This window comes from Bombina bombina, chromosome 5 (assembly GCF_027579735.1).
Source record: "Bombina bombina isolate aBomBom1 chromosome 5, aBomBom1.pri, whole genome shotgun sequence".
NCBI lineage: Eukaryota > Metazoa > Chordata > Amphibia > Anura > Bombinatoridae > Bombina > Bombina bombina.
The window spans coordinates 48372773-48396160 of record NC_069503.1 but is presented as its reverse complement, the minus strand read 5'-3'; the positions used below and the strand labels follow the sequence as shown (position 1 = coordinate 48396160).

At 37.7% G+C, this 23388-nt stretch overlaps 1 protein-coding gene across 1 annotated transcript in view; it reads left to right on the top strand.

Moving 5' to 3' along the window:
• LOC128661285 (uncharacterized) overlaps window positions 1-23388 on the top strand; it is a 427186-nt gene that overhangs the window by 211316 nt on the left and 192482 nt on the right. The window lies entirely within an intron of this gene.

Genomic DNA, 23388 nt, shown 5'->3' with positions numbered 1-23388 from the left:
TTTTTATTTTTACCTGCAGCTAGGAGCAGCTGAGTATAACTTTTTACACAGAACTTACTCTGCTGAGCTGAGGAGATTGTGAAGTAAAATATCTTCCTTTTTTACATAGAGATGCTCAGGTGATATTTTCCTGTCAGCTTTTTACAGTTATACTGTATCAGTTTCAAGTGATTTAGCATATGAGTATTATGTCCCTTTAAGTGTTAACGCATTCTTGAAAAAGCCCCAAGCGTGGGGTGAAACGCATTGCACGAGTTAACCACCTTTATCCTGTGAATTTTATGACACCCTAGCCACACTGTGGCTTTATATGAAACACCGGACACATCGCCCCTTCATTTGCACAACTCTGTATAGACTCTGAAGAACAAGGATCAGACCATCAGTGCACCCTGATTGCTTATAGGGGACTGTACACTGCAGTAAAAATACCCTATATAGCAAGACCACGTATTCAGCTATACGAAACTACGGAATAACGGAACCTCAGTGACGTCACCAAAGACCAAACTGGAAGTACACACGGAGGATCGGAGATTAACACAACAGCCCGTCGCTTGGGTAAAGGAGACACAGAGAGGAGCAAGACTCACAGCGGACTTTATCCACTTGGTACAAGCTCCTCCACTCAAACGGCTCGCAAAATTTGAGCTCCAGAGCTCACCTGTCTTTGACGACCACCGTCAGGATTACGATAATCCCATAAATGAGAGCGGATCCATTAATACTAAGTAAAGACTTTTTTTCAATCACCTCACTCTAAATGTAGAGTTAGATGACTCTCCAGGTACTTTTATAACTTTCTGGGATCAACGTATCCATCTATATCTTTGTTCCACTTCACATGACTTAAACTCTTGTTAATCAGCCATTGAATTGTATTGTGTCATTTTTTTATCATATCAGTTTTGTGTGTATATATATATTTATTCTTTATTTATTTTTTAAACTACTCATTTGTAAACACACTCGTTGTTTGAGATATATCACTGGACGTCCAGATTATTAGATTTTATTATATAGATTTTATTATATATATTGTTTTTGTGCTGCTAAAATAAACACATTTATTTTCTTTCAACCCATACTGAATCTTGCAATATTGTATTACATAGAGAGTTAACTCAGTCTCTCTTTTATATTAGTTGTTTATTGGCATTTGGTCAGATAGGCACCTATTTAGCTAGACACTATTGTAATCTGCTTTTTTCGAGCTAGTCCTTAGTGTCTCCTACATATATTTGCTTATTTTACTCTTATGCTAATTTTATGCCAATCACACACGATTAATACTTAATATTTGATACATAATTCTCTCTGGATACATATCCTCTTATAGACTTAAACCCTAGCTCCACAGCGCCAGTATATATCCTTTCTCTTTTACCTTGGTCTACTAGGGGTATCTTATTGGGGTACCCATTTATACTTGGCTTTTAGGGATCCTTAGTGCCTACTTATTCCCTTTGTATCAAGAGCACAAGTGTTAGGTATATTTATACCATGTAATACTGCTTTTTACTATATAATGATATACAATGTTTTTTCATGCAAATAAAAAGTGATTGGAATCCAGACCAGTATTTTGTGTGTTTTGTATAATTAAAAACCCAATATCACAGAATAATTAGGTAAACGTCATCAAATACAGAAGCCAAATCTGACAGTGAAAGTTAAACGCTGATAATTCAGATAGAGCAGCAATTTTACCTAACTTTCCAATTTACTTCTATTATCTAATTTGTTTTGTTCTTTTGGTATCCTTTGTTATCGTGTAAACCTAGGAGGCTAATATTATATGAGCTTACAGGCGTGCACGTGTATTTAGTAGCAGTGTTTGTAACTATGTATAACAATGCAATAAATGTTCTTGCAAACACTGCTGTCTGAAGATACGTGCACGCTCCTGAGTTAACCTTGGATTATTCTTTAATAAAGGATACTAAGAGAACTAAGCACAAATTATAATACAATAAGTAAATTAGAACATTGTTTGAAATGTCATGTTCTATCCAATCCATTTAAAGGGACAGTCAACACTTGCGGTAACATTATTTGATATTGAAAAATAAAACTGAAGATCCGCCTGCACTATACCCCTTCTGCCTTGCTTCTGTACTAATCACCGTCGCTAACTTCTTTAATACCAGGTAAATATGGCAGCCGAGCTCCCCCCACCGTTACGTAGCTGCCTTCTTCTTCAAATGATCAGCAAATCAGAATCCAATCCTTGGTTAGAAATTGCACGCGCTTGCAAGGCAGAAGGGGTATAGTGCAGGCGGATCTATGGTTTTTATTTTTCAATATCAAATAATGTTACCGCAAGTGTTGACTGTCCCTTTAAGTTTATTTTTGACTTTACTGTCCCTTTAAAAGTACATAAAACAATGTCAAATTAACCCCCGACCTTCACCAACCCAGATCATTATGCTACTTTCTAAGCCCTTGAAGGCTGCCTCTTATCTGAATGGATTTGACAGTTTTTCACAGCTAGAGGGTGTTAATTAATGCTCATGCACGTGGAGTTATTTAAGAATCAGCACTTATTGCCTTAAATGCAAGTTTGTCAAAAGAGCTGAGGGATCTGACAAAAAAACACATCACCATTTGTACTTATAAATACAAAATACAAAGCGTAATTGTTGTGGTGTTTTCTTGGAAAATAACCTGAACATGGGCGTTCCATGAGCGTGTATGACATTGTCTCTCAAATCCCAACGTATTTATCTAAACATTTCCGCCCTTCATCTCTCACTGTTTTTCTCACAAATAAAAAGGCGGCGAGGTTGTGACAAAATACTGATAATACTTAATACACAAATAGAAAGACACCTGAATATGAAAATATAGGTGACAGTAAGATGCGCATCTTTTTTTCTTTTAAATTGTTTATTTTCAATATTAACAAAAAAGATAGATAATAAACAGATATAAGTTGGATAATAAATGAAATAAATTAATTTGCCATGCAGGGCGGATAAATCAAACATCATTTTAACATGGTCTTCACCTGATGCAATCCAAGTTTCATTAAGAATTTATCTATGTAAAGAAAATGAAATAACTTCCAGCCAGATTACGAGTTTTGCGTTATGAGTGGCTCGGTAATAACTTGCAAGTTATTGTCACCGCTCACTTTTAAGAGCGCTGCTATTACAGGTTTGCAATAACCCGGCGTTTGCGGGCGATATGGCTTTGAGCTGCTGTTACGTGCTCATGCACGAATTCCCCATAGACATCAATGGGGAGAGCCGGCAAAAAAAAAAGCCTAACACCTGCAATCGCGGAACGTAAAGCTCGTAACGCAGCCCCATTGATGTCTAAGGGGAAAGAAAATGTATGTTTAAACCTAACACCCTAACATAAACCCCAAGTCTAAACACCCCTAATCTGCCACTCCCAACATCGCCGACACCTAAAAGAAAAATAGAGAAAAAAAGAGCGCCCAAAAACGCATCTAAGTGCAGACTGTCTGTCTGTGACATAAAACACACATAAGAATCACACTCACAATTTAAAAGATTAAAACATGCGGTGTATAATATCACCCAATGAGTTCTCTTTTCCTCCTGCTTTACTAGCGTGGCGTGCGGCGTCAGTGACCCAGCTGTCTGTAGGTGTGTTGGGATTTAACCAATCCGGTAGTCACTTCCGTAACTCAACCCTCCGCCGACACCTACATTACACTTATTAACCCCTAATCTGCCACCCCAATGTCGCTGACACCTACATAAATTTATTAACCCCTAATCTGCCGCCCCCAATGTCGCCGCCGTCACTATACTAAAGTTATTAACCCCTAAACATAACCCTAAGTCTAACCCTAACGTATCCCTAACACCCACTAACTTTAACCTAATTAAAATAATTCCAAATAAAAATTACAATTATTACATAAATGATTCCTATTTAAAACTAAATACTTACCTGTAAAATAATACCTAAGCTAGCTACAATATAACTAATAGCTATATTATATCTAGCTTATGTTTTATTTTTATTTCACAGGTAAGTTTGTATTTATTTTAACTAGGTTGATTAGTTAGTAAATAGTTATTAACTATTTACTAACTACCTAGTAAAAATAAATACAATTTTACCTGTGAAATAAAACCTAACATCACCTGTCTTACAGTTAAACCTAACATTGCACTAAAATTAAATAAATTACATTAATGAAATACAATTAACTAAATTACAAAAAAAACACTAAGTTACACAAAATAAAAAATAAATTATCAAATATTTAAACTAATTACACATAATCTAATAGCCCTATCAAAATAAAAAAGCTCCCCAAAATAATAAAACCCATAGCCTACACTAAACTGCTAATAGCCCTTAAAAGGGCCTTTTGCGGGGTATTGCCCCAAAGAAATCAGCTCTTTCTTCTACAAGATATGACAAGACACGGATTTCATCCTTACTTGTGGGATATTATCCTCCTGCTAACAGGAAGTGGCAAAGAGCACCAGAGCAGAGCTGTATATATAGCTCCTCCCTTCCCCTCCACCTCCAGTCATTCTCTTTACCTGTGTTATACTAGGAAGGCATGGTAAAGTGAGGTGTTAGTGTTCGTTTCTTCAATCAAGAAGTTTTTTATTTTTAAATGGTACCAGTGAGTACTGTTTCCCTCAGGGGGGTTTGGAAGAAGAATTCTGCCCTGAGGTTGATGATCTTAGCAGCTGTATCTAAGATACCATGTTGGTTACCACAGATCTGAAGGTAATACAGGAGACATCTTCAGTGTGGAGACCGTTTCATGCTGTCTGCAACATTTGAGGTATGTACAGCCTTTTTATTCTGAAGAGACTTGGAATGTCAGAAGATGGCTGAATATGTATTCCCTTTTAGGGAAGGGGTAAGCAGTAGACCTATTTTCATGGGGGGGTGTTACTGATACCTGTTCATTTTTATTTTTGCTGACATTATTGGGCAAGGTTATAATGAGGGCTATGTGCTGCATTTTCATTATGGACATTGGGGATTTATATGTTTACGGTGGTCACATTTTGATCGCTGCATGTTATTTGGGGTTAAGATTACCACATGGCTAGTTTGCTAAACCGCTCCTCCATGCAGTTGTTTGGACCTACTCGGTTATCGGTCCTTATGGGCGGGGCTTATTTTCTTGCGCTTAGATGCACTCTGTATTCTGGCTAGGAGGCAACAGGCTTTAGCTCCGGTGGAGCTTAAACAGAGTTCATTCCTCTCCGGATTGTTGCCGAGTCTTGTCAAAGTACCCTGGGGGCAGGTAATAATAATAATGTATTAGGTGTTACTTATGACAATTTTGAGAGGAGCCTGGAACCTATCTCCCTCACTTCCCATTGACTTACATTATAAACTGGGTTTCAATTTACAATGGTTTCAATTTACAACCATTCCTTCTGGAACCTAACCCCAGCGTAAACTGAGGGCTACAACATCCAAATCTAATTTCTCTGCAGCTGACTGAACGCTTGATTTTATCGAAGCGAGGATTCTCTGATTCGGTCATCAATACTTTGATACAGGCTAGAAAGCCTGTTACTAGAAAAATCTATCATAAGATATGGCGTAAATATCTTTATTGGTGTGAAACCAAGGGTTACTCATGGAGTAAAGTTAGGATTCCTAGGATTCTGTCTTTTCTCCAAGTAGGATTGGAGAAAGGGTTATCAGCAAGTTCCTTAAAGGGACAAATTTCTGCTTTGTCAATTCTGTTTCACAAACGGTAGGCAGATGTGCCAGATGTTCAGTCTTTTTGTCAGGCTCTATCTAGAATTAAGCCTGTATTTAGACCCAATACTCCTCCCTGGAGTTTGAATTTAGTTCTTCGTGTTCTTGAAGGGGTTCCATTTGAACCCATGCATTCCATAGATATCAAATTATTATCTTGGAAAGTTCTGTTGCTATTTCTTCTGCTCGAAGAGTTTCTTAGCTTTCAGCGTTACAGTGTGATTCGCCTTATCTCATTTTTGATAAGGTGGTGTTACGTACCAAACCTGGATTTCTTCCTAAGGTTGTTTCAAATAAGAATATTAATCAGGAAATTGTTGTTCTTTCCTTGTGTCCTAATTTTTCTTCTAAGAAGGAGCGTCTGTTACATAACCTGGACGTGGTCCGTGCCTTGAAGTTTTACTTGCAGGCAACTAAGGATTTCCGTCAATCATCTTTATTATTCATTGTTTATTCTGGAAAGTGTAGGGGTCAGAAAGCTATGGCTACCTCTCTTTCTTTTTGGCTGAGAAGTATCATCCGCCTGGCATATGAGACTGCTGGACAGCAGCCTCCTGAAAGAATTACAGCTCATTCTACTAGGGCTGTGGCTTCCACATGGGCCTTTAAAAACGATGCATCTGTTGAACAGATTTGTAAGGCTGCGATCGTCCCTTCACACTTTTTCCAAATTTTACAAATTTGATACTTTTGCTTCTTCTGAGGCTGTTTTCGGGAGGAAAGTTCTTCAAGCAGTGGTGCCTTCCGTTTAGGTCTCTGTCTTGTCCCTCCCTTTCATCCGTGTCCTGTTGCTTTGGTATTGTATCCCACAAGTATGGATGAAATCCGTGGACTCGTATCTTGTAGAAGAAAAGGAAATTTATGCTTACCTGATAAATTAATTTCTTCAACGATATGAGTCCACGGCCCTCCCTGTCAATTTAAGACAGATTATATTTTTTATTATTTACAACTTAAGTCACCTCTGCATCTTTTAGTTTCTCCTTTCTCTTCCTATAACCTTCGGTCGAATGACTGGAGGTGGAGGGGAAGGGAGGAGCTATATTTACAGCTCTGTTGTGGTGCTCTTTGTCACTTCCTGTTTGCAGGAGGATAATATCCCACAAGTAAGGATGAAATCCGTGGACTCGTCGTATCGTAGAAGAAATAAATTTTTCAGGTAAGCATAAATTTCCTTTTTACCTGTAAAAAAATAAATACAAACAACCCCCCAACAGTAAAACCCATCACCCACACAACCAAACCCACAAATAAAATTCTATCTAAATAAACCTAACCTGTCTTACAGTTAAACCTAACATTACACTAAAATTAAATAACCAGTCAAGGTGAGCTTGGGCACTGAATGGGGACTTGTACATTGCAGTGAGCTCCTGGCTAACATTTACACCAGGGTTACCAGGCTTAATCCAGTGTGTACAGATATACAGGGCAGTAGGATCCGGTGTAATTAATCCCTGTGTGGCCTTTTTCTCGCATGAGACAGTCGGTATAAATAGCTTTAATATAGATATGTTTTGTATAGTGCTACACTGTTCATGACGCCGTGCATTTACTAACTTATGTATTGCTGTGTTGTTACATTTTAAACATTATCTCCACAAACACTGCAGCACACGCTCTGCAAGAATCGCATGTGCTGCCGTTGTATGCATCACAGCAGTGAGCGTGTGCTGCAGATGTGATTCCTTCTAAGTAAGCAGAAAATACACAATAGAACACTATGCTGCGTGTCATGTGACTGGTGTACCTGTGTGTAACGCACGTCACAATATGGCGGCATGCATACACCCATAGAGCACAGGTATACCATTGTTATTGAAAACACTTTTTTTTTTAACAATTTGGGGTAAGATGACAAGTGGGCATAGACATTCATGCTAACTTGATTTTGATTGATTAGAAGGAGCAAGATTTAAGGATTTTAGCAGGCAGGTGTTAAGTGTCCCTTTAAGGGCAATGCCCATCCAAATGCCCTTTTCAGGGCAATGGGGAGCTTAGGTTTATTTAGATAGGATTTTATTTGGGGGGTTGGTTGTGTGGGTGGTGGGTTTTACTGTTGGGGGGTTGTTTATTTTTTTACAGGTAAAAGAGCTGATTTCTTTGGGGCAATGCCCCGCAAAAGGCCCTTTTAAGGGCTATTGGCAGTTTAGTGTAGGCTGCGCGTTTTATTATTTTGGGAGGGCTTTTTTATTTTGATAGGGCTATTAGATTAGGTGTAATTAGTTTAAATATTTGATAATTTCTTTTTTACTTAGTGTTTTTTTTGTAATTTAGTTAATTGTATTTCATTAATATAATTTATTTAATTTTAGTGTAATGTTAGGTTTAACTGTAAGACAGGTTAGATTTTATTTCACAGGTAAATTTGTATTTATTTTTACTAGGTAGTTAGTAAATAGTTAATAACTATTTACTAACTAATCAACCTAGTTAAAATAAATACAAACTTACCTGTGAAATAAAAATAAAACATAAGCTAGATATAATATAACTATTAGTTATATTGTAGTTAGCTTAGGTTTTATTTTACAGGTAAGTATTTATTTAGTTTTAAATAGAAATAATTTAGGTATTAATTGTAATTTTTATTTGGAGTTATTGTAATTAGGTTAAAGTTAGTGGGTGTTAGGGTTAGGGTTACGTTAGGGTTAGACTTAGGGTTAGATTTAGGGGTTAATAACTTTAGTATAGTGGCGGAGACATTGGGGGCAGCAGATTAGGGGTTAATAAGTGTAGTTAGGTGGCAGCAATTTTGGGGGCAGCAGATTAGGGGTTAATAACAGTAATGTAGGTTGTGGCGATGTTAGGGACAGCAGATTAGGGGTTAATAAGTGTATGTAGATGGCAACGAAATTGGGGGCAGCAGATTAGGGGTTAATAATATTTAACTAGTGTTTGCGATGCGGGAGTGCTGCGGTTTAGGGGTTAATATGTTTATTATAGTGGCGGCGATGTCCGGAGTGGCAGATTAGGGGTTAATAATTTTATTTTAGTGTTTGCGATGCGGGAGGGCCTCGGTTTAGGGGTTAATAGGTAGTTTATGGGTGTTAGTGTACTTTGTAGCAGTTTAGTTATGAGTTTTATGGTACAGCTCTGTAACGTAAAACTCATAAATACTGACTTTCAGGTGGCGGTAGAGATCTTGTAATTATAGGCTGTACCGCTCATTTTTTGGCCGGACAGGCAAACTCGTAATACCGGCGCTATGGAAGTCCCATTGAAAAAGGACTTTTTGAAAGGAGCGGTAGTTATGTTGCATGACGGACAAAAAGGTGTGTGGTACAGCTATACCTACAAGACTCGTAATAGCAGCAGTAGTGAAAAAGCAGCGTTATGAGCCATAACGCAAAACTCGTAATCTAGCTATTCATTTGCTACGCAGGGCAATAAATCAAATTAGCATCAGGTTAACATTTTCTACACATGAACAGTGCGAGTTACATTATAATATTCTACATTTAATTTATACCTAGAAGCTATGGGCCCGATCCGATATGCAGCGTCGCCCGCAAATGCCGGCGACGCTGAATTTTGCGCTGGTTTGGTATCCTATATACGGAATAACCTAGAAGTTATGCTCGTATATTTCTGCCGTCGCCCGTAGTTTTTTGGGCCATAGGCAGGTATACCAAACCAGCGCAGTTTGGTATCCAATATACAGCGTAAGGACTTACGTGGCGAAAATGGAGAAATCTTACTCCATTTTCACCTCGCCACAAAAAGCAGCCGTAAGAAGCCTTACGCTGTGTATTGGAGCCCCGTAACTCCCTAAACTAGCTACAAAATAAACCTAACACCTAACGCATGCGCAATGTCTATCTACCTGTCACCCGCGATCTGCTAAATAAAACCTAACACCTAACGCATGCGCAATGTCTATCTACCTGTCAACCGCGATCCCCCGCCGTAATCCCTAATAAAATATTTAACCCCTAAACCGCCGCTCCAGGACCCCGCCGCCACCTTCATTAACTACCCCCTAATATGATCCCCCTACACCGTCGCCAACTATATTAAACTACCCCCTAAAGTGAGCACCTTACACCGCCGCCATCTACCTTACCTACCCACTAAAGTGAGCCCCTTACACCGCCGCCATCTACCTTTAATTAATTTAACCTTTAAATTAATTAACCCCTAATTTAATCCCCCTACCCGGCCGCCACCTATATTAAATTAATTAACCCCTAATTTAATCCCCCTACCCCGCCGCCAGCTATATTAAATTATTTAACCCCTAAAATACTAAACTATCCCTACCACTAAACCTAAGTCTAACCCTACAAATAGCCCTGAAAAGGGCTTTTTGCGTGGCATTACCCCAAAGTAAACTGCTCTATTGCCAGCCCTTAAAAGGGCTTTTTGCGGGGCATGCCCCAAAGAAAACTGCTCTTTTACCAGCCCTTAAAAGGGCTTTTGGTGGGGCTTTGTCACAAAGTAAACTGCTCTTTTGCATCCAATCTAAATCCCCCTACACCGCCGCCACCTATAATAAATGTATTAACCCCTAATCTAATCCCACAACACTGCCGACAGCTATATTAACTACAGTTGCAAGAAAAAGTATGTGAACCCTTTGGAATGATATGGATTTCTGCACAAATTGGTCATAAAATGTGATCTGATCATCATCTAAGTCACAACAATAGACAATCACAGTCTGCTTAAACTAAGAACACACAAAGAATGAAATGTTGCCATGTTTTTATTGAACACACCATGTAAACATTCACAGTGCAGGTGGAAAAAGTATGTGAACCCTTGGATTTAATAACCGATTGAACCTCCTTTGGCAGCAATAACTTCAACCAAACTTTTCCTGTAGTTGCAGATCAGACGTGCACAATGGTCATGAGTAATTCTTGGCCATTCCTCTTTACAGAACTGTTTCAGTTCAGCAATATTCTTGGGATGTCTGGTGTGAATCGCTTTCTTGAGGTCATGCCACAGCATCTCAATCGGGTTGAGGGCCACTTCAGAAGGCGTATTTTCTTCTGTTTAAGCCATTCTGTTGTTGATTTACTTCTATGCTTTGGGTCATTGTCCTGTTGCAACACCCATCTTCTGTTGAGCTTCAGCTGGTAGACAGATGGCCTTAAGTTCTCCTGCAAAATGTCTTGATAAACTTGGGAATTCATTTTTTCTTCGATGATAGCAATCCGTCCAGGCCCTGACGCAGCAAAGTAGCCCCAAACCATGATGCCCCCACCACCATACTTCACAGTTGGGATGAGGTTTTGATGTTGGTGTGCTGTGCCTCTTTTTCGCCACAGATAGTGTTGTGTGTTTCTTCCAAACTCAACTTTGGTTTCATCTGTCCACAGAATATTTTGCCAGTACTGCTGTGGAACATCCAGGTGCTCTTGTGCAAACTTTAAATGTGCTGCAATGTTTTGTTTGGACAGCAGTGGCTTCCTCTGTGGTATCCTCCCATGAAATCCATTCTTGTTTAGTGTTTTACGTATTGTAGATTCACTAACAGGGATGTTAGCATTTGCCAGTGACTTTTGTAAGTCTTTAGCTGACACTCTAGGATTCTTCTTCATCTCATTGAGCAGTCTGCGCTGTGCTCTTGCAGTCATCTTTACAGGACGGCCACTTCTAGGGAGAGTAGCAGCAGTGCTGAACTTTCTCCATTTATAGACAATTTGTCTTACCGTGGACTGATGAACAGCAAGGCTTTTGGAGATACTTTTATAACCCTTTCTAGCTTTATGAAAGTCAACAATTCTTAATCGTAGGTCTTCTGAGAGCTCTTTTGTGCAAGGCATCATTCACATCAGGCAATGCTTCTTGTGAAAAGCAAACCCAGAACTGGTGTGTGTGTTTTATAGGGCAGGGCAGCTGTAACCAACACCTCCAATCTCATCTCATTGATTGGACTCCAGTTGGCTGACATCTCACTCCAATTAACTCTTGGAGATGTCATTAGTATAGGGGTTCACATACTTTTTCCACCTGCACTGTGAATGTTTACATGGTGTGTTCAATAAAAACATGGCAACATTTAATTCTTTGTGTGTTATTAGTTTAAGCAAACTGTGATTGTCTATTGTTGTGACTTAGATGATGATCAGATCATATTTTATGACCAATTTGTGCAGAAATCCATATCATTCCAAAGGGTTCACATACTTTTTCTTGCAATTGTATATTAACCCTAATTATATTAGGGTTAATATAGTTAATATAGTTATTATATTATATATATTAACCCTAATTATATTAGGGTTAATATAGTTAATATCGTTATTATATTATATATATTATATATATATATATATAATATAATAACTATATTAACTATATTAACCCTAATATAATTAGGGTTAATATAGTTAATATTAAGTATAATAACCCTATCTAACTCTAACATCCCTAACTAAACTCTTATTAAAAAAATCTAATAATATTATTAATTAAAATATTCCTATTTAAATCTAAATACTTACCTATAAAATAAACCCTAAGATAGCTACCAATCAGCCAATCGGATTGAACTTGAATCTGATTGGCTGATTCAATCAGCCAATCAGATTTTTCTACCTTAATTCCGATTGGCTGATAGAATCCTATCAGCCAATCGGAATTCGACGGACGCCATCTTGGATGACGTCATTTAAAGGAACCTCATTCATCGGGAAGTCGTCGTGCCGGATGGATGCTCCGCGGCGGAGGAGCGAAGAAAGAAGATTGAAGATGCCGCTTTGCTTGAAGACATCACTGGATGGAAGAAGACTCTCTGCCGCTTGCTTGAAGACATCGCCGGATGGAAGAAGACTCTCTGCAGCTTGATTGAAGACATCGCCCAGATCAGATGAAGAGTTCTGCTCGGCTGGGTGAATACAAGGTAGGGAGATCTTCAGGGGGGTAGTGTTAGGTTTATTTAAGAGGGGTTTGGGTTAGATTAGGGGTATGTGGGTGGTGGGTTGTAATGTTGGGGGGTGGTATTGTGTTTTTATTTTCAGGCAAAAGAGCAGTTTTCTTTGGGGCATGCCCCGCAAAAGGCCCTTTTAAGGGCTGGTAAGGTAAAAGAGCTAACTTTTTTAATTTAGAATAGGGTAGGGATTTTTTTTTTATTTTGGGGGGCTTTATTATTTTATTAGGGGGCTTAGAATAGGTGTAATTAGCTTAAAAATCTTGTAATCTTTTTTTATTTTTTGTAATTTAGTGTTTGTTTGTTTTTGTAATTTAGTTTAGTTTATTTAAGTGTATTTTAGTTTAGATATTTGTAGTTTATTTAATTTATTGATAGTGTAGGTGTATTTGTAACTTAGGTTAGGATTTATTTTACAGGTAAATTGGTAATTATTTTTTACTAGGTAGCTATTAAATAGTTATTAACTATTTAATAGCTATTGTACCTGGTTAAAATAAATACCAAGTTACCTGTAAAATAAATATAAACCCTAAAATAGCTACAATGTAATTATAAATTATATTGTAGCTATCTTAGGGTTTATTTTATAGGTAAGTATTTAGATTTAAATAGGAATAATTTAATTAATAATATTAATATTAGATTTATTTTAATAAGAGTTTAGTTAGGGATGTTAGAGTTAGATAGGGTTATTATACTTAATATATATATAATATAATAACGATATTAACTATATTAACCCTAATATAATTAGGGTTAATATAGTTAATATAGGTGGCGGCGGTGTAGGGGGATTAGATTAGGGGTTAATACATTTATTATAGGTGGCCGCGGTGTAGGGGGATTTAGATTGGATGCAAAACAGCAGTTTACTTTGTGACAAAGCCCCGCAAAAAGCCCTTTTAAGGGCTGGCAATAGAGCAGTTTACTTTGGGGCAATGCCACGCAAAAAACCCTTTTCAGGGCTATTTGTAGGGTTAGACTTATGTTTAGTGGTAGGGATAGTTTAGTATTTTAGGGGTTAAATAATTTAATATAGATAGCGGCGGGGTAGGGGGATTAGATTTAGGGGTTAATTAATTTAATATAGGTGGCGGCGGGGTAGGGGGATTAAATTAGGGGTTAATAATTTTAAAATAGATGGCGGCGGGGTAGGGGCTCACATTAGGGGGTTATAGATTTAATATAGCTGGCGGCGGGGTCCGGGAGTGGCGGTTTAGGGGTTAATAACTTTATTAGGTGGCGGCGGGGTCCGGGAGCGGCGGTTTAGGGATTAATAACTTTATTAGGTGGCGGCGGGGTCCAGGAGCGGCGGTTTAGGGGTTAATACATTTTTTATTATTAGGAGAGTGAGGGGGGATAGCGGATAGAGGGTTAGACGTGTCGGGCTATGTTTAGGAGGCGTGTTAGACAGTACGGGTGATTTCATACTTTAGTCAGGTTTTGTAGGCGCCGGCAGTTTCTAAAGTGATGTAAGTCACTGGCGACTCCAGAAATTTGTACTTACGCAGATTTCTGGACATCGCTGGTTTATCCGACTTACGGCACTTTAGCATCTGACGGTGCCGTATATAGGATAGCTCGAGTTGCGAGCTGAAACTGCGGGCGGCGGGGGTTCCTCGCTTGCGCCGCAAACTACGCTGCATATCGGATCGCGCCCTATAAGTCTTGTTATGAACTTCTCATTTTGTTGAAATTTTAGCTTAACCCCCCCCCAATCCTGATGGTGAGAAGAAAAAACAACAACAAAAACAACAACACTACATCATTCTCATTCCCATAACTCCATCTCACCCCTGCTGCATCTATTTAATCCTTATGTATTATGGTTTAATCTTAAAGGACCAGTACACTCAGTGAAATAAACTCCAGTATCTACAGTTGCGCAGTTGTCATGACTATACAAATGTATACTGAACTGATGAATACATTTTGTAAAATTCTGTATAAATTTTACCTTTTGTAACACTGCTTGTAGTTGCAGCTTGACAATTGTGGAACACCCAAGCAAAAGGGCTGTACTTCCATGCTACTTTACCACGCCCCACAGCCTATCCAAACCACTTATCTAATGATATGCAAATCATTTCCCTTAGAAATGCCCATTCTGTATTCAGCAACAAGCAGGGGGTATAGAAAACAATTGTATTTTCTGTGTAATTGTATGGGTGATTATTTATAAATAAAATAACCAAATTATCAGTACTAAAAAAAATATTACCATCAAAATTCATAATTGTTTTCTATAACCCCTGTTTGTTGCTTGGAGATTGTGGCTGAATACACAAACAGGGGTTATAGAAAACAATTAAGAATTTTGATGGTAATATATAGTGTGAAATAAAACTGAAATAAAACCAAAAACTTTAATAAAACCAAGATTAGAGCATTGTATATATTCTAACAGCTAGATGTGTTGGCATACATTTGCAATGTAAAAAAAAAAAATTGATGTTGCTATTCCAACTCCAAAAATAAATTTGATGTTGCCATTTCAATACCAAAACTAATTTTTAAATGCTATGTTGCTATTTCAACACCAACTCTAACAGCTAGATGCGTTGGCATACATTGGCAATGTAAAAGTTTAATAATTGGGGGAAAAAAAAAAATGATGTTGCTATTTCAACACCAACCAATTCTAACAGCTAGATGTGTTGGCATACATTTGCAATGTAAACACATTTTATGTTACTATTCCAACTCCAAATATAAATTTGAACACCAAAAATGAAATTTTAAATTGTATGTTGTGATTTCAACACCAACTCAAATGTATGCCAACACATCTAGCTGTTAGAGTTGGATTTGAAATAACAACATACAATTTAAAATTGTATTTTTGGTGTGTAAATAGCTACATAAAATTTATTTTTGAGCTGAAATAGCAACATAAAATATAAATAAAGGTGCAATCATTGTGTGACAGTAATTTTCAACGGACACAAAACAACATTATTGCTCTGCAAAGTGACTATCTGTGCTTTATGCTGCTCTAATATAGGTTACAATGCACAACCACTCTATGATAGATGACACAGACCTATATGATAGATGACACAGACCTATATGATAGATGACACAGACCTATATGATAGATGACACAGACCTATATGATAGATGACACAGACCTATATGATAGATGACACAGACCTATATGATAGATGACACAGACCTATATGATAGATGACACAGAACTATATGATAGATGACACAGACCTATGTGATATATGACACAGACCTATATGATAGATGACACAGACCTATATGATAGATGACACAGACCTATATGATAGATGACACAGACCTATATGATAGATGACACAGACCTATATGATAGATGACACAGACCTATGTGATAGATGACACAGACCTATATGATAGATGACACAGACCTATATGATAGATGACACAGACCTATATGATAGATGACACAGACCTATATGATAGATGACACAGACCTATATGATAGATGACACAGACCTATATGATAGATGACACAGACCTATGTGATATATGACACAGACCTATATGATAGATGACACAGACCTATGTGATAGATGACACAGACCTATATGATAGATGACACAGACCTATATGATAGATGACACAGACCTATATGATAGATGACACAGACCTATATGATAGATGACACAGACCTATGTGATAGATGACACAGACCTATATGATAGATGACACAGACCTATGTGATAGATGACACAGACCTATATGATAGATGACACAGACCTATGTGATAGATTACACAGACCTATGTGATAGATGACACAGACCTATATGATAGATGACACAGACCTATATGATAGATGACACAGACCTATATGATAGATGACACAGACCTATGTGATAGATGACACAGACCTATATGATAGATGACACAGACCTATGTGATAGATGACACAGAACTATATGATAGATGACACAGACCTATATGATAGATGACACAGACCTATATGATAGATGACACAGACCTATATGATAGATGACACAGACCTATATGATAGATGACACAGACCTATGTGATAGATGACACAGACCTATGTGATAGATGACACAGACCTATATGATAGATGACACAGACCTATGTGATAGATGACACAGACCTATGTGATAGATGACACAGACCTATGTGATAGATGACACAGACCTATATGATAGATGACACAGACCTATGTGATAGATGACACAGACCTATGTGATAGATGACACAGACCTATATGATAGATGACACAGACCTATATGATAGATGAAACAGACCTATGTGATAGATGACACAGACCTATATGATAGATGACACAGACCTATATGATAGATGACACAGACCTATGTGATAGATGACACAGACCTATGTGATAGATGACACAGACGTATGTGATAGATGACACAGACCTATATGATAGATGACACAGACCTATGTGATATATGACACAGACCTATATGATAGATGACACAGACCTATATGATAGATGACACAGACCTATATGATAGATGACACAGACCTATGTGATATATGACACAGACCTATATGATAGATGACACAGACCTATATGATAGATGACACAGACCTATATGATAGATGACACAGACCTATATGATAGATGACACAGACCTATGTGATAGATGACACAGACCTATGTGATAGATGACACAGACCTATAAGATATATGACACAGACCTATATGATAGATGACACAGACCTATGTGATAGATGACACAGACCTATGTGATAGATGACACAGACCTATATGATAGATGACACAGACCTATGTGATAGATGACACAGACCTATGTGATAGATGACACAGACCTATATGATATATGACACAGACCTATGTGATAGATGACACAGACCTATGTGATAGATGACACAGACCTATGTGATAGATGACACAGACCTATATGATAGATGACACAGACCTATATGATAGATGACACAGACCTATGTGATAGATGACACAGACCTATGTGATAGATGACACAGACCTATAAGATATATGACACAGACCTATATGATAGATGACACAGACCTATGTGATAGATGACACAGACCTATGTGATAGATGACACAGACCTATATGATAGATGACACAGACCTATGTGATAGATGACACAGACCTATGTGATAGATGACACAGACCTATATGATATATGACACAGACCTATGTGATAGATGACACAGACCTATGTGATAGATGACACAGACCTATGTGATAGATGACACAGACCTATATGATAGATGACACAGACCTATATGATAGATGACACAGACCTATATGATAGATGACACAGACCTATATGATAGATGACACAGACCTATATGATAGATGACACAGACCTATATGATAGATGACACAGACCTATATGATAGATGACACAGACCTATATGATAGATGACACAGACCTATATGATAGATGACACAGACCTATATGATATATGACACAGACCTATATGATAGATGACACAGACCTATATGATAGATGACACAGACCTATATGATAGATGACACAGACCTATATGATAGATGACACAGACCTATATGATAGATGAAACAGACCTATATGATAGATGACACAGACCTATATGATAGATGACACAGACCTATATGATAGATGACACAGACCTATATGATAGATGACACAGACCTATGTGATAGATGACACAGACCTATATGATAGATGACACAGACCTATGTGATAGATGACACAGACCTATGTGATAGATGACACAGACCTATGTGATAGATGACACAGACCTATATGATAGATGACACAGACCTATGTGATAGATGACACAGACCTATGTGATAGATGACACAGACCTATATGATAGATGACACAGACCTATATGATAGATGACACAGACCTATATGATAGATGACACAGACCTATGTGATAGATGACACAGACCTATATGATAGATGACACAGACCTATATGATAGATGACACAGACCTATATGATAGATGACACAGACCTATGTGATAGATGACACAGACCTATGTGATAGATGACACAGACGTATGTGATAGATGACACAGACCTATATGATAGATGACACAGACCTATGTGATATATGACACAGACCTATATGATAGATGACACAGACCTATATGATAGATGACACAGACCTATATGATAGATGACACAGACCTATGTGATATATGACACAGACCTATATGATAGATGACACAGACCTATGTGATAGATGACACAGACCTATATGATAGATGACACAGACCTATGTGATAGATGACACAGACCTATGTGATAGATGACACAGACCTATGTGATAGATGACACAGACCTATATGATAGATGACACAGACCTATATGATAGATGACACAGACCTATATGATAGATGACACAGACCTATATGATAGATGACCACAGACCTATATGATAGATGGACACAGGGTCCTATAGTGATAGATGACACATACCTATAGTGATAGATGGACACAGACCTATGTGATAGATGACACAGACCTATGTGATAGATGACACAGACCTATATGATAGATGACACATGACCTATTATGATAGTTGACACACGACCTATGTTGATTGATGACACAGACCTATATGCATAGATGACACAGACTATATGATAGATGACACAGACCGATATGTTAGGATGTCAACAGACCTATGATGATAGATGACTCAGACCTAGGATGATAGAGTGACACAGACCCTATATGATAGATGGACACAGACCTATATGATAGGATGACACATACCTATATGATAGATGACACAGACCTATGTGATAGATGACACAGACCCTATATGATAGATGACACAGACCTATGTGATAGATGACACAGACCTATATGATAGATGACACAGACCTATATGATAGATGACACAGACCTATATGATAGATGACACAGACCTATATGATAGATGACACAGACCTATATGATAGATGACACAGACCTATGTGATAGATGACACAGACCTATAGTGATAGATGACACAGACCTATATGATAGATGACACAGACCTATGTGATAGATGACACAGACCTATATGATAGATGACACAGACCTATATGATAGATGACACAGACCTATATGATAGATGACACAGACCTATGTGATAGATGACACAGACCTATATGATAGATGACACAGACCTATATGATAGATGACACAGACCTATATGATAGATGACACAGACCTATGTGATAGATGACACAGACCTATATGATAGATGACACAGACCTATATGATAGATGACACAGACCTATTGATAGATGACACAGACCTATATGATAGATGACACAGACCTATATGATAGATGACACAGACCTATATGATAGATGACACAGACCTATATGATAGATGACACAGACCTATATGATAGATGACACAGACCTATATGATAGATGACACAGACCTATATGATAGATGACACAGACCTATATGATAGATGACACAGACCTATATGATAGATGACACAGACCTATATGATAGATGACACAGACCTATGTGATAGATGACACAGACCTATATGATAGATGACACAGACCTATATGATAGATGACACAGACCTATTTGATAGATGACACAGACCTATATGATAGATGACACAGACCTATGTGATAGATGACACAGACCTATATGATAGATGACACAGACCTATATGATAGATGACACAGACCTATATGATAGATGACACAGACCTATGTGATAGATGACACAGACCTATATGATATGATGACACAGACCTATATGATAGATGACCACAGACCTATGGGATAGATGACACAGACCTATGTGATAGATGACACAGACCTATGTGATAGATGACACAGACCCTTATATGATAGATGACACAGACCTATATGATAGATGACACAGACCTATATGATAGATGAACAGACCTATATGATTAGATGGACACAGACCTATATGATAGATGGACAACAGACCTATATGTATAGATGACACAGCCTATATGATAGTTGACACAGACCTATATGATAGATGACACACGGACCTATTGATCGATAGACACAGACCTATATGATAGATGGACACCGACCTATATGAAGATACACGAGACCTATGTGAATAAGATGACCAGACCTATATGATAGATGACACAGACCTTATGTGATAGATGACACAGTCCCTATATGATAGATGACACAGACCTATATGATAGATGACACAGACCTATATGATAGATGACACAGACCTATATGATAGATGACACAGACCTATATGATAGATGACACAGACCTATGTGATAGATGACACAGACCTATATGATAGATGACACAGACCTATGTGATAGATTGACACAGACCTATATGATAGATGACACAGACCTATGTGATAGATGACACAGACCTATATGATAGATGACACAGACCTATATGATAGATGACACAGACCTATATGATAGATGACACAGACCTATATGATAGATGACACAGACCTATATGATAGATGACACAGACCTATGTGATAGATGACACAGACCTATGTGATAGATGACACAGACCTATGTGATAGATGACACAGACCTATATGATAGATGACACAGACCTATATGATAGATGACACAGACCTATATGATAGATGACACAGACCTATGTGATAGATGACACAGACCTATATGATAGATGACACAGACCTATATGATAGATGACACAGACCTATATGATAGATGACACAGACCTATGTGATAGATGACACAGACCTATGTGATAGATGACACAGACCTATATGATAGATGACACATAGGTCTGTGTCATCTATCATATAGGTCTGTGTCATCTATCACATAGGTCTGTGTCATCTATCACATAGGTCTGTGTCATCTATCATATAGGTCTGTGTCATCTATCATATAGGTCTGTGTCATCTATCATATAGGTCTGTGTCATCTATCACATAGGTCTGTGTCATCTATCATATAGGTCTGTGTCATCTATCATATAGGTCTGTGTCATCTATCATATAGGTCTGTGTCATCTATCACATAGGTCTGTGTCATCTATCACATAGGTCCTGTGTCATCTATCACATAGGTCTGTGTCATCTATCATATAGGTCTGTGTCATCTATCATATAGGTCTGTGTCATCTATCATATAGGTCTGTGTCATCTATCATATAGGTCTGTGTCATCTATCATATAGGTCTGTGTCATCTATGTGATAGATGACACAGACCTATATGATATATGACACAGACCTATGTGATAGATGACACAGACCTATGTGATAGATGACACAGACCTATATGATAGATGACACAGACCTATATGATAGATGACACAGACCTATATGATAGATGACACAGACCTATATGATAGATGACACAGACCTATATGATAGATGAAACAGACCTATATGATAGATGACACAGACCTATATGATAGATGACACAGACCTATATGATAGATGACACAGACCTATATGATAGATGACACAGACCTATATGATAGATGACACAGACCTATGTGATAGATGACACAGACCTATATGATAGATGACACAGACCTATGTGATAGATGACACAGACCTATATGATAGATGACACAGACCTATATGATAGATGACACAGACCTATATGATAGATGACACAGACCTATATGATAGATGACACAGACCTATGTGATAGATGAAACAGACCTATGTGATAGATGACACAGACCTATATGATAGATGACACAGACCTATATGATAGATGACACAGACCTATGTGATAGATGAAACAGACCTATGTGATAGATGACACAGACATTTCTCAGGGTAAAACTGTACACACAAACACATAGATAAACACATACACACACACACAAACACCCACGCATACATACAAACACACTCAAATATATACACAAATACACACACACAAACACCTGTGCATACAAACACACACACTCATAGACACAAATACACAATATATAAATATACCCTCATATTACACACAGTACCCCTCATACACAATATATAAATATACCCTCATATTACACACAGTACCCCTCATACACAATATATAAATATACCCTCATATTACACACAGTACCCCTCATACACAATATATAAATATACCCTCATATTACACACACAGTACCCCTCATACACAATATATAAATATACCCTCATATTACACACAGTACCCCTCATACACAATATATAAATATACCCTCATATTACACACAGTACCCCTCATACACAATATATAAATATACCCTCATATTACACGCACTGTACCCCTCATATACAATAACATAATTTATGTAAGAACTTACCTGATAAATTCATTTCTTTCATATTAACAAGAGTCCATGAGCTAGTGACGTATGGGATATACATTCCTACCAGGAGGGGCAAAGTTTCCCAAACCTTAAAATGCCTATAAATACACCCCTCACCACACCCACAAATCAGTTTAACGAATAGCCAAGAAGTGGGGTGATAAGAAAAAAAGTGCGAAGCATAAAAAATAAGGAATTGGAATAATTGTGCTTTATACAAAAAAATCATAACCACCACAAAAAAGGGTGGGCCTCATGGACTCTTGTTAATATGAAAGAAATGAATTTATCAGGTAAGTTCTTACATAAATTATGTTTTCTTTCATGTAATTAACAAGAGTCCATGAGCTAGTGACGTATGGGATAATGACTACCCAAGATGTGGATCTTTCCACACAAGAGTCACTAGAGAGGGAGGGATAAAATAAAGACAGCCAATTCCTGCTGAAAATAATCCACACCCAAAATAAAGTTTAACAAAAAACACAA